The 13,163-nt window shown below is 38.9% G+C and overlaps 1 protein-coding gene across 1 annotated transcript in view; it reads right to left on the bottom strand.

Annotated features, from left to right (window-relative positions):
* LOC148898860 (netrin receptor UNC5C-like) overlaps positions 1-13,163 on the bottom strand; it is a 215,406-nt gene that overhangs the window by 57,534 nt on the left and 144,709 nt on the right. The gene's annotated exons all lie outside the window — the stretch shown is intronic.

Raw genomic sequence — 13,163 nt, 5'->3', positions numbered from 1 at the left:
CGCAGCATGTGTCACAACACAGTGTTCATTCATTCGTGACAATGCTGTCAGGACGGCCGGGGGCAGTGCGGGTACAGCCGGTTTGACAATGCCGCACCGCCGACACTGTCATGTCGCTCGTCAATCCCCACATTTGTCTCGGGAAAGAAAAGTGCGAGGAGGCCGCGGGAAGACAGATACGGAAAGTGACAAAGACAAAATAAAAGCGCAGCGGTGCAAGCAATACCGGGTCAGGGGCATTGGAGGTGGGCAAAAGAGGAGTGAAAAGATACACAGACTTTTTTTTACGCCGTGTTGGCCTTTGCGTGACTTTTACCATTCGGGAATTACCAACGTTGACGACATATGACCTTACCAAATGTTGACTGAAGTTATAATAGACTAATTTCAACTTAAAGGGATGTTGTAGTGATACATGAAACAATGGATCAAACTTTAAAAATAGTGAAGCACTAAATAGACACCATGCACTGAAAAGTCGTATCTTATACTTGTCAAATAGTGATCTTACGCTTAACATAAATTGGCTGGTGTTGACTTGACTTGAAATAAATAACCAACCATCTTAACTCATTCATTGCCATTCACAAATTTATTCGGGGATTGAAAATATGACGTAGAGTGCCATTTGCAAATTTGTTCGAGTTTTGTTTTTTTCATGCCTGAGTGCCGATAAAGCGCTGGCCATGGCCACCGGCACTGTTTTTTGTCTTTTCCACAAAGGGGCAGCATTTCCATTTTTTGCATATGAACGCTTTGTTCCAACTTCAGCTGTATAAATCAGTGTGTATTGTAGTTTGTACAGCCGGACCCATTTAAAGCTCAGATAACTCCAGACCCATAGAATTTAGGAATTAACTATTTTTTCTGATGACAGAAGAGAGTCTATGGTTTCCAACGCTGTATTGAATGTTTATGTAGTCCAAAAACTCAATATTCTGTGGGTCATGCAATTTCAGTGAAAATGACGAAAACCCTGGCACTGGCGTGGACACATTTTTGCACATTGTCTGGCAGTGAATGAGTTAAGGGATTAGACAATGAATGACCAGTTCACAACCAATAGTACATTCACAACCATGCATGATACAGTAGTTTTGACTTGCCAAATAATGAGACGAAACACATTCATATGGATTGACAGATGTCAGTGGTGGTTTAGGCATAAAATTATTATTATTATTTCATCTCAAGACAAACCTAAATAAAGCAAAGTACAATTAAGTGATCAGTGGCTTGTAATCGTGTTTTATTCTCAGCAGAGAAAATAATAGGCCACCAATCACAACACGAAAACAATGCACCGTGAGACGCTTCAGTCTTTTGACATCCTAATTGCTAGTTTGAGGGCACATTTCCAGTTAGCGACAGATTAAAATAGACAAAGAAGGCCAAAATAAATATGATGCTTCTGTGGTGGTTTTAGTAGCCAAGAAAAAAAATATTGGATATACTTCTGTAGCAATGTACATGTGAATGTACTTCATTAAGTGGCAAGTAAGGGGGAAGCCGTGTGAGCAGTGTAGCAGCAAGGTTCAATTTGACAAGTATTCAGCCAACACTTAAAATACATTGACAAGTGTAACAGTGATAGTGTGAACTTTCATTTGACTGAATTAATGGACTTATACCTCATTATCTGTAACCTACCAAATGGTGAGCCAACAGTTAATCAAATAGAATGACCAGTTTAAAATGTGTGCCAAATGGTGAGCAAAAGCATAGATTAAATGGTTTTACTATTTGTTGAACTTGCCAAACACTGAACCGACACTTAACAGAACGAACTGGTTGAACTCGACAAATAGTGAGACATCAATGAAAACGAGTGCTTTAGTTTAAAGGACAACCGACGTCTCCGGACAAGTTGTGTCCATAATTTGTAAAATGGCTTCAAATGACTTCTACTGAGCGTATTTTACAAAGATTCCACAGCATATAGCTATATTTTACATTTTAAGACTCGCGCTGAACATTCAGGAAGTCTTGTTTTTGAGTTGGTGACGAGTCCGTACGTGACGTCAGAAAAGGACCGCCTCCTCACCGTAAAAAAAGACGCATTGTAGCGTCTTTCCATCACGTCAATGTATTTTGCTGTACTGTTTTTTTTAAAACCATGTCTTACACACAAAAGCCGCCAGCAGAGGGAGACAAACTCTATGGAAAGAATGTATCAGCCTGTGGAAACAAGCTGATCGCCGTTTTTCTGCCTCTTCTTGGGTGAGAAATTCCCACCCGCCCGTTTACCTCAAAATGGCCCAAATAAATTCTTTAATCGATTGCAAACATGTATGCTTTGCTCATCAGGACTATTTGAATCATATTCATAACTGGATGTGAAAGCATATTCGTTGTACTAAGTTCATCCTGTCTGTAAGTAAAGAATCTGCTTAATATAAGAAAGCATATTCTCCGAATCTGAAGCCATTGTTTTGATTCACTAGCAATGCAAGACGTCTTGGCGTGACGTCACAAAAGGGGGGCGGGACTTTCTGAAAATGCCCAATTTGCAGCTCAATTTTTTGCAGATTTTGGACACTTTGAATCATTTTTATTGGGGTTTTGCATTTGACTAAAAATATCATACTGCATGTTTTGGGTATTTTAGATGCTATAACACGTTTTTCTGGTGTCAGTTAAAAAACAAAAAAGTGACGTCGGTTGTCCTTTAAGACTGCAAAATAATCAGGCACTGGTTAAAGAAACTAAATTTACTAGCGTCACAAGTGCCACGAACCTGCCAAATAGTGAGACAATGAAAAATCCTGTCTCAATATTTCAGTTGGTCGCCGTGTATATAGATAGCAAGCCAAAACGAACCGGAATAAATTTGCGTTCCAAAAGCTTCGACTTGCCAAATGATGAGATGCCCAGTGAGTGGGAACGTGTGTGCGCATGTGCTTGTCCACTTATGTGCACACACACCATTAGATAATGATCCTAATCCGTCTCCAACATGGCCCGAGTCCAGATGACAGTACATTTCTCGCAAACAATAACCCGCTGAAAAAGCCTCTCTTCCTCCCATTTGTAAATTGCTCCGATGCATTGATACATTGTGTACTTTTTTTAAAGTAATCCTAACACTGTATCTGTAAATCAATCAAGCAACGTGGGGAATAAATAAGAGATTGCCCACTAATCTGCGGATTACAGTGATGATTTCTGACAGAGGTTGTAGGGAGGCTGGGGGTAGAATCCGAGTGTGGAGGGCTTACTACGCTCCTTAAAAGAGGATTAAGGTAAGGATCTATTTGGAGTGGGGGGTTTGGGGGCTCACATAAATTGTTTCATTTGCAGGAAATCCTTCACACCAACACTCAGGTGCACCAGCTACTCTTACACTAATGTAGCAATGGGTAGAATTTGCCAAATAGTGAGCCTTTGTGAGACAGAATGGAGTGACTCGTAGTACAGTGTGCTGCACCTACTAAATAATGAGGGCTCGGTTGATGTTGTGTGTTGCCGCGGAGGCAGGAACTTGCCGGATAGTTAGTTGATTGACAGAATAGACCAAGTTGGTGTTCACGCGGTGACTTTTACTTGCCAAATAATATCAACGTCCAGTGGAAGACATTTGGTAATATAGTACAATAATATAGTATAAGTGTTTTTGAGAGTTTTGAAAGAAACTTATAAATGAAATGTTTTATTATTATTATTATTATTATTATTATTATTAATGTAGTAGTGGCACAAAATTGCCAAATAATGATCCATATGATTGCCACATCAGATTTACCAATTTAGCTTTAGGTTGAAATTGCCAAATTGAATCTAACTAAATCTGAATGAATGATTGAATGAATGAATGCATGAATGAATGAATCATTCAATCAATGAAACAATGGACGACCGGGCCACCCTCGGACGAATATTTATAGCCATTCCCGAATTTATTCATGTTCTGGTTTTTCTTATGGGGTGCCGATAAAGTGCTGGTCAGACCTCTGGCAATGTTTTTTTTTCCTTCCACAAGGGGACAGAATTGTCCTTGTGTCCATGTTAGTACTTTGTTACAGCTTCAGCGGTTGTTAAAGGACAACCGACGTCTCCGGACAAGTTGTGTCCATAATTTTTAAAATGGCTTCAAATGACTTCTACTGAGCGTATTTTAATAAGATTCCACCGCATATAGCTATATTTTACGTTTTAAGACTCGCTCTGAATATTCAGGAAGTCTTGTTTTTGAGTTGGTGACGAGTCCGTACGTGATGTCATGAAAGGACCGCCTCCTGACCGACAAAAAGACACATTGTAGCAGTCCTTCATCACGTCAATGTATTTTGCTGTACTGTTTGTCTGAAAACCTTGATGTTGCACCCAAAAGCCGCCAGAAGAGGATGTCCAAGCTCCATGGAAGGAATTTATCAGCGTGTAGAAAGGGCTGATTCATTCCTCACGGGAGCTGGTCGCCATTTTTGGTGCGACATTCCCCCGCCGCCCATTTGCCTCCAAATGACACGGAAAAAATCTTTAATCGATTGCAAACTTGTATGTTTTCCTCTTCAGAACTATTTGAATCATATTCATAACTGGATGTGTAACAAGAAAGCATATTCTCCGAATCTGAAGCCATTGTTTTGATTCACAAGCAATGCAAGACGTCTTGGCGTGACGTCACGAACTGGGGGCGGGACTTTCTGAAAATGCCCAATTCGCAGCTCAATTTTTTGCAGATTTTGGACACTTAAATCATTTTTATTGGTGTATTGCATTTGAATAAAAATATCATACTGCGTGTTTTGGGTATTTTAGATGCTATAAAACGTTTTTCTGATGTCAGTTAAGAAACAAAAAAGTGACGTCGGTTGGCCTTCAAAGCGCTATATAAACCATTATGTATTGTATTTTGTACAGCCGCCCCCATTTCAAGCTCAGATAACTCCATACCCATATAACTTATAAATTAACTATTTTTTTTCCGATGAAAGACGAGAGTCTATGGTTTCTAACGCTGTATTGAATGTTTATGTAGTCCTCAAACTCAATATTCTTTGGGTACTGGAATTCGAGTGACAATGACAAAAACCCTGGCACTAGAGTGGACATATTTCTTGCACAATGTCTGGCAGTGAATGAGTTAATCACTGGTGGGTTTGCAGCACCCAATTAATTTGATTCTTGTTACAGTATTTTTCTAATCAAATTACCCGGTACCTAATCTTATAGTCATTTAACTTTCTTCATGTTGATTTATTTTCTTCCTTCTGACTCCCACGCTGCCTCAAATCGGCCTTGAGAGCTGCAGCTGGATGAACTGCACCGCACTTGTTGTGTGTTGGTCAAGGACACTTAAAACCCCGACAAATCCCGTCGAATGACAGACAGGTTTTCCCTCTTGTGATAGACTCCTGGTTGCCACAGGTGACGGTCATCTCGGTTTACGTCATCCTGCTCGGTGTTATACGTTCAACTGATGTGGAGTCCATAATTATCAAGTGCGGGATTAAAGTGCAACAGATAAGGTCGAGTGGAGGTTGATCAAAAGCCATTATTCCAGCCAGCTAATTTCGGGTGAGGATGGAGTGGGTAAGAATGTGACAGCAACTTGACCAAGCTCCAGACGCCGATCCAGTTACTGTCTGACACTGCTTGGGTGTGTGTGCTTGTGTGTGTGTGTATGTGTGCGAAGGTTCGACACATGGAAAGGCCTGTCACCACACACTGATGTGTTTATTTCCCTGCAGCTGGGCCAGTCACTCACTCACTAACTCACTAACTCGCACGCACGCGCACGCACGCACGCACGCACGCAAACGCACACACACACACACACACACACACACACACACACACACACACACACACACACACACACACACACACACACACACACACACACACACACACGCACACACACACACACGCGCGCGCTATGTGCAGTCCACTGGCTCAGAGCAAGAACTATGGGGGCACTGTTGCTCTTTGAGTTGTGAGTTAAAATGTGTCCCAATGGGGTAACCCTCTGCAGTTTTCTAATAGACATCGCTTGAAGGCGAGCAGGACAAAAGTCTTGACACTGGCTTGTCCATTACAGGAAGTGACAATAGAACAACAATAAAATTGAGTTGTTCTCTTTAAAAGAGTTAAAAAAAGAACGCCAATTCAAATTACTGTAGGGCTCAGGTGTCAAAGTCAAGAAGGAGGGGGCAAATATGGCCCGTCGTATCATTTTATTCGGCCCGCAAATGCAAATCAGACTTTTGAAATTCCATCCTCATCTATCGAGCTAGTGAGGGAGCCAGCTAGCTCTCTTTCTATTCAGCTAGCTGTCTAACCCATTAGAAATTAAATGTATTATTATTATTATTATTATTATTATTATAACCCCTTAGATCACAGGTGTCAAAGTTAAGGCCCGAGTGCCAAATATGGCCCGTCGTATTATTTTATTCGGCCCGCAAATGCAAATCAGACTTTTGAAATTCCATCCTCATCTATCGAGGTAGTGAGTGAGCCAGCTAGCTCTCTTTCTATTCAGCTAGCTGTCTAACCCATTAGAAATTAAATGTATTATTATTATTATTATTATTATTATTATTATTATTATTATTATTATTATTATTATTATTATAACCCCTTAGATCACAGGTGTCAAAAGTCAAGGCTTGGGGGCCAAATCTGGCACGCCACATCATTTTGTTCGGCCCGTGAAAGCAAATCAAGCATGTCAAGTCCCATGACGCTTGCTAAAGTCTGAACCAAAATTTCTAATTGTCCCATGTAAACCTGATACCCTTACTGTAGGGGAATAAGGGGGTATTTATCTACTTTATTTTACCTACAATATTAGCATGTGTTTAATTTTTTTTGTCTCTGGTCAGACTGGCATGGAGTTTTTAAAATAACGTTTTGGCACCAGAGAAAACAGTAAGAACAAGACGCGACTGCTAACTAACAACAACAAAGGTGGAAGAAGGAAAGTGTCATGCACCAGTTGACAACAATATTTGGTCATGTGTGTGTTTGAGGGTAAAACAATGGAGATGAACGGAGAGCCGACTAAGAGCCACAGCAGCGAAATGGAGATGGTAGACTATAAATACGTCAGAGCAGGCTGAGACGTGTGTGCAATTTTGCTAATGTCTAGACATGCAAATATAATTTACAATGCCTGAAATACCCTCTTACCTCATCCCAGAATGATAAACTACTTCAACAAATGAAGTGGTAAGAAGTAAAAGTACAAACACATTGCCATATTTAAGTAGATTTTTCAGGTTGGACAGTAAAATATACATTTTTAATTTATTGTAAATACATTTTACAATATGTACTTTTTTAAACTGTATTTTCCACTGTATAAGGTACACCCAAAAGCCTTAATTTTCTTCCAAGGATAACCCTGCGCCTTATACACAGGTGTGCCTTATATGTGAAGTAATATTGAGCCACAACAAGTCTCGCAACTAATGTCAGCAGCCACCGACTCCATTTTCCCAACTGTAGAAGAAGTGGTGCATAAACTCAGCCTTGACTGTAGCGCCTTATAATGTGGTTTAGCTTATATCTGAAAATATTTGATCTATTTCTATATTATATTTTGAAAAAAATCATTAATAGAAAGTGCACCTTGTAGTCTGGTGCGCCATACATGTATGTGTGGAAAAAGTTTGAAAATACACCATTCATTGGGGGTGCACCCTGTACTTCGTTGCGCCATATACACCGAAAATAAACGGTAAGTAAAAGAGGTGAAATGGATGTCATTATTTTCTGTACTATAAGAAGCTTTACTTCGACTGAAGCAGAGCGATTTTGCCACCTCTGGTTAAATGTGTCTTTAAAAACATCCCCGTAATAATATGTCCTTCATCTGAAAGTGTCGTCTTGGTTTTGAGTATCCGCAGTGTGGAAAAAAAGGGTCTCATAAATAAATAAAAAGTCAATTGAAACAAAACAACAACAGAGGAGAGACCTCTTGGCACTTGTTGCCAATCCACCATAAAGTTGTTGCCGTTGAACTCCTGAACTCTCCCTGGGTGATTCTGGGAGATTTCTAACCATCAGCTTTAAAAAGGATTTCTGTGCGGGGCCTAAAGAGATTTACTTTTGTTTCTGAAGGATCTCAACCCCCACGCTTGAACGTGTGCCGTCTCACGGGATCTTTGGATGGCGAGCGATAAAGCTGTCAGAGCATCGATCAGCACTGTAGTGACGCAATTAACAAAAAAATAAAAAATAAACTAAAAAAAATACAATACATTAAAACATCTATCTATCTATCTATCTATCTATCTATCTATCTATCTATCTATCTATCTATCTATCTATCTATCTATCTATCTATCTATCTATCTATCTATCTATCTATCTATCTACCTATCTAACTACCTACCTATCTAACTACCAACCTACCTATCCATCCATCCATCCATCCATCCATCCATCCATCCATCCATCCGTCCGTCCGTCCTTCTGCCTGTCTACAAAATGAAGGCAGAAAAGCTATTACTTCATGTAACTTAATTTTGATTATCTTTGTTTCAATGTTTTTGGGATGACTGTAAAGATATTTTTATTATTCCATTATTGAATTTAATTTTATTTATTGGGTTCAGACAATTATTTTTTTATTTCTGATTTGCTCATTTAAAAAAAAGTTGACTTTAGGATCTTCTGCTTATTTTTAAACTTCATTATTATATATTGAAAAAGAATATTTTTTGGAAGACTGTGGCGGCAAGTAAAAGTTGCTCACTAAAAAAGGGATGACTTGTTTATTCTGAATTATTCCATGCAAAAATATGTTTTAATAATAATAATACATTACATTTTCACAGACAAGCATAGGTACTATAATAAATAAAATACAAAAATAAATAGAATAAATAAAAAAAATACAATTATAAATAGAAACGAGAGAGAGCTACACAGAAAAGGCAATTTTAAATAGGTGGGTTTTGAGATGGGACTTGAAGGTGGGAAGAGAATCGATGTTACGAATGTTGGGAGGAAGTGAGTTCCAAAGTTTTCTTTTTGCTCTTTTTTTATAATTATATTTGTTATATACAGTAAAGTCTCGTTATATCGATATCGGATATATCGATAGTCCCGGTTATATCAATACTATTTCTATGCACGCACGGAGAAAATTACATGCAAACAGGGTCGGATATATCGATAGTCCCGGTTATATCGATATTTTTTCGGACTCCCTTGAATTTATATACAAAATTATAAAAATATTATTTTTTTCTATTTATATATATTTTTATATTAATAAATATATACATTTTATTTATGTTCATTATTTATTTTCTTATTTTTTTTCTTCCGACCAATTTGAGCCTAACCCCAGCATGCCATGTGGCCACTTGTCTTGCGGTTTCAGTTACCAAGAAATAATCCCATCTGTGAGTGGACCAATTGTTATGCTTACATTAAACACTTTTAATGTGTTGAGGACGTCCTCACACATGTGGAGGCAACGTGTAAAATTGAAGGTAAACATATGTGCCCGTGGAAGTAGTAGAAGCTTTGATGATGGTGCCAGCTGGCCACATTTCGACACGGGTATCGCGTATCAGGGCGCCGACCTCGTCACATTGACAGTTTTACAGCGGCCCATCAAACGAGGCTCTGCCGCTATTTTTAAGAATATCTTTTTTTTTTGAAGAAGCTGACATTTTCAAACATTCTTTTTTCTTGGTGAATCCTTGACAAGATCAACAAGTGCTGATTGGATTGGATTTGCCTTTATTAGTCTCACAGTGGAGAAATTTACATTGCTATACTCTGCCTATATTAAAGGGTAAAATTACAAAAAAAATGTGAGGATATCTTCTTGCCCTCATATGTGAGACACCTGCTTCCAATTGGTGCTCATTTGAGTGATATACAGACTAAGCGTTTGTCATGTCTGGGAGTTTGCCTAAATTGACAATTTACTGTATATTTCCACATTTGTCTTCTTTTACATGTACACTTTCACAAGAGTCATGTCCACAACAATGTCATAATACAGTAAAGTCTCGTTATATCGATATTCTCGGAAGTCGGAAAAAATATCGATATAACCGGACTATCGATATATCCGATCCTGAATGTAAATTTTCTCCTTGCGTTCATAGAAATAGTATCGTAATAAGCAGTACTATCGATATAACCGATATCGATATAACGAGACTTTACTGTAATTGATAAAACCGGTATTGTGGGACTACTGTCGACTTTCCTTTTCTTTCACATATAAGGCGCACCTGCATATAAGGCACAGGGTCATCTTTTGAAGAAGATGAAGGATTTTGCATGCGTAGTATACAACGGAAAATACGGTATTTTAATGAAACTACTAATTGAGACTTTTGTGGTTTGTGTTGAGCTCCCCTAAAGTGCACACATTCTAACCAAGACTGAAATGCCTGCCCATTTTTTAGACTTTTTGAGTAAGCCCCTCCACCCACACACCCTGACGCCATTCATTTATAAACACAGCAATTTCCAGAGGGCCTTTGCTATGTACTTGCCCCCTAAAAATACAAAAAGTGAGGAGAGATAGTGAATTGAAGCAGAGGTCATGGGCGGGTTTGAGACTCGTATCCATCTCATCAGCTTCAGTGGACGCCAGACAGAGCAATCCATTTGCTCCAAGATCCCATTATGACAGCAGAAAGGGAACAAATTGAACACAATCACAGAACAGCTTTGGCTCTCTATGTATGAATGTGTGTGCAAGGGCGTGTGTGTGTGTGTGTGTGTATATATGTGTGTGTCTAGGGCATGGGTGTCCAAACTACAGCCCGTGGGCCAACTGCGGCCTGCAGTCCATTTTTAATTGGCCCGCAAGAAAAAAATATATAAACAGAATGGAATATGGCCCGCACTTCAAATTTTGCCCGCACTTCTAGGTTTTAACACCAGGGGGGGCTACTGTTGAGCAAGGCAATTTTTACCCGTTACTAAACATGGCAGAACCAAAGAAGCGAAAGGTAGAAAGTGAGTGCAGATGAAGTGCAGATGAAGTGAAATGAAAATACACACACAAAAAATCATTTTTGGTGAATTTGTGAGGACCTTTCTGAAACATTATGCATATATAGACCCTCTAGAAGTCTTTAGAATGAAAAACCGGCCAAAAGGTCACTTGTCAAACATGTCCTCACTACATATGGTATAAAATGTTAGTGGTCCTCACAAGACTAGTCACACAAGCACACACACGCACAAACATAAACAAATAATAATATCAACAAATTGTTGTTTAGGCTGAATGAGCAAGTACTATGTAACAATTAGTCGCTATATCATGACAGCACGGCTTTGACTTGATTGTATGCTAATTACAGTGAAGTTGTTACTTTGCGTAAAAACAAACTTTAAAAACTTGCTTGCATTTAGTTCGATTAGACACAAAGTTTGTCTCTACGGTTTAAAAGAAACACGTCGCTGTGTTTCACCTCGAGTCAAATAACACGCGGGCACTCCAGGTCTGGAGTCGCAAAGAAACTTTTGCCATCCACTTAAATTGGTTCTCAGGGGTATTGAAATCTAACTTCAGTCTTTTCATCTTTACATCTCTGACGCATTGTCAGAACACACTTTCAAGCCAAAGTCACACTGGGAGCAAATTTTGAATATTATAGTAATGCTCATCACAGGAGGTGAATTTTTCCATTGAAGTTTCCACTTCAATGGGTTTGTTTATCATGACTGCATTATGTCATGATGAATAAACCCCAAAGCAGAGACAATCACAACACAAAAAAAGACTACAGCAGAGCTTCATGAAACTCGTCCAAAACATTTGGATGCATTTTAGAATGTTGAGAATATTGTATGTGGAAAAAATGGTGAAAGTTGGGAATAAAATCATTCACTGTTAGCGATAAATTGCAGTAGTAGCTAGGTTGTTTGCAAAACCAACCCAGTTAAAGGACAACCGACGTCTCCGGACAAGTTGTGTCCATAATTTGTAAAATGGCTTCAAATGACTTCTACTTAGCGTATTTGACAAAGATTCCACCGTATATAGCTATATTTTACATTTTAAGACTCCCACTGAATTTTCCAGAAGTCTTGTTTTTGAGTTGGTGACGAGTCCTCACGTCACGTCACTGAAGGAACGCCCCTGACTGAGAAAGGACACACTGTAGCAGTCCTTTGATCACGTCAATGCATTTTGCGGTATTTTGTTTGGTCTGAAAACTTCGTGTTGATCCGTGTTGATGGCAAAATTAGTAGTAAAACACATAAATAATGCGATGGTGAATCCTTGTGTGCTGTGACAAAAATCTTGAACCCATTTCCACATGGAGCTTTGTCGCCATCTTCTGCCTATTTTGGGTGCAACATTCCCCCCCCCCCTGATGCCTCAAAATGACACGGAATAAATTCTTTAATCGATTGCAAACATGTATGCTTTCCTCTTCAGAACTATTTGAATTACATTATATATTATTATTATTATTATTATATATTATATTATATTCATAACTGGATGAGTAACAAGAAAGCATGTTCTCTGAATCTGAAGCCATTGTTTTGATTCTACAGCAATGCAAGACATCTTGGCGTGACGTCACGAACTGGGGGCGGGACTTTCTGAAAATGCCCAATTCGCAGCTCATTTTTTTGCAGATTTTGGACACTTTAAGTCATTTTTATTGATGTCTTGCATTTGACTAAAATATCAGACTGCGTGTTTTGGGTATTTTAGATGCTATAAAACGTTTTTCTGATGTCAGTTAGGAAACAAAAAAGTCATTTAAATGCTGTATCCTCTGGATAAAGCTATGAAGCCATCCACATAGTCATTCGATCCCCCTTCCCCCACCCCCACAACAACAATAACAACAAGATGCCTATGTTTAAAGTAAACCACAAAACAATGTTTGATTTCGGTTGGATCCAAAGCTGAGCCACATAAATGCAGGGTGCGCTTGATAAAGCCGTCAGCACTGTCATTTGAATCCACCTCAAAATCAACAGGCATCCCTTTTGAGTCTTCTTGAAAGTTAGCAACACACTTGTATTAGCTGTAAAAATAGGCAGTACCATTGTTAGCTAAGTTAGGCTGGTACTCTGCCTCTGAGTCTTCTTAGCAATACACTTGTATTAGCTGTAAAAAGAGGATGTGCCATTGTGCTCTGCCTCTGAGTCTTCCTCAAAGTTAGCAATACACTTGTATTAGCCATACAAAGGCTGTCCTAATTTTAGCT

Source organism: Hippocampus bargibanti, linkage group LG04 (genome assembly GCF_051943395.1).
Source record: "Hippocampus bargibanti isolate YZ-2025 linkage group LG04, ASM5194339v1, whole genome shotgun sequence".
NCBI lineage: Eukaryota > Metazoa > Chordata > Actinopteri > Syngnathiformes > Syngnathidae > Hippocampus > Hippocampus bargibanti.
The sequence above is the reverse complement of the archived record's forward strand: the minus strand, read 5'-3'. Positions and strand labels throughout refer to the sequence as shown.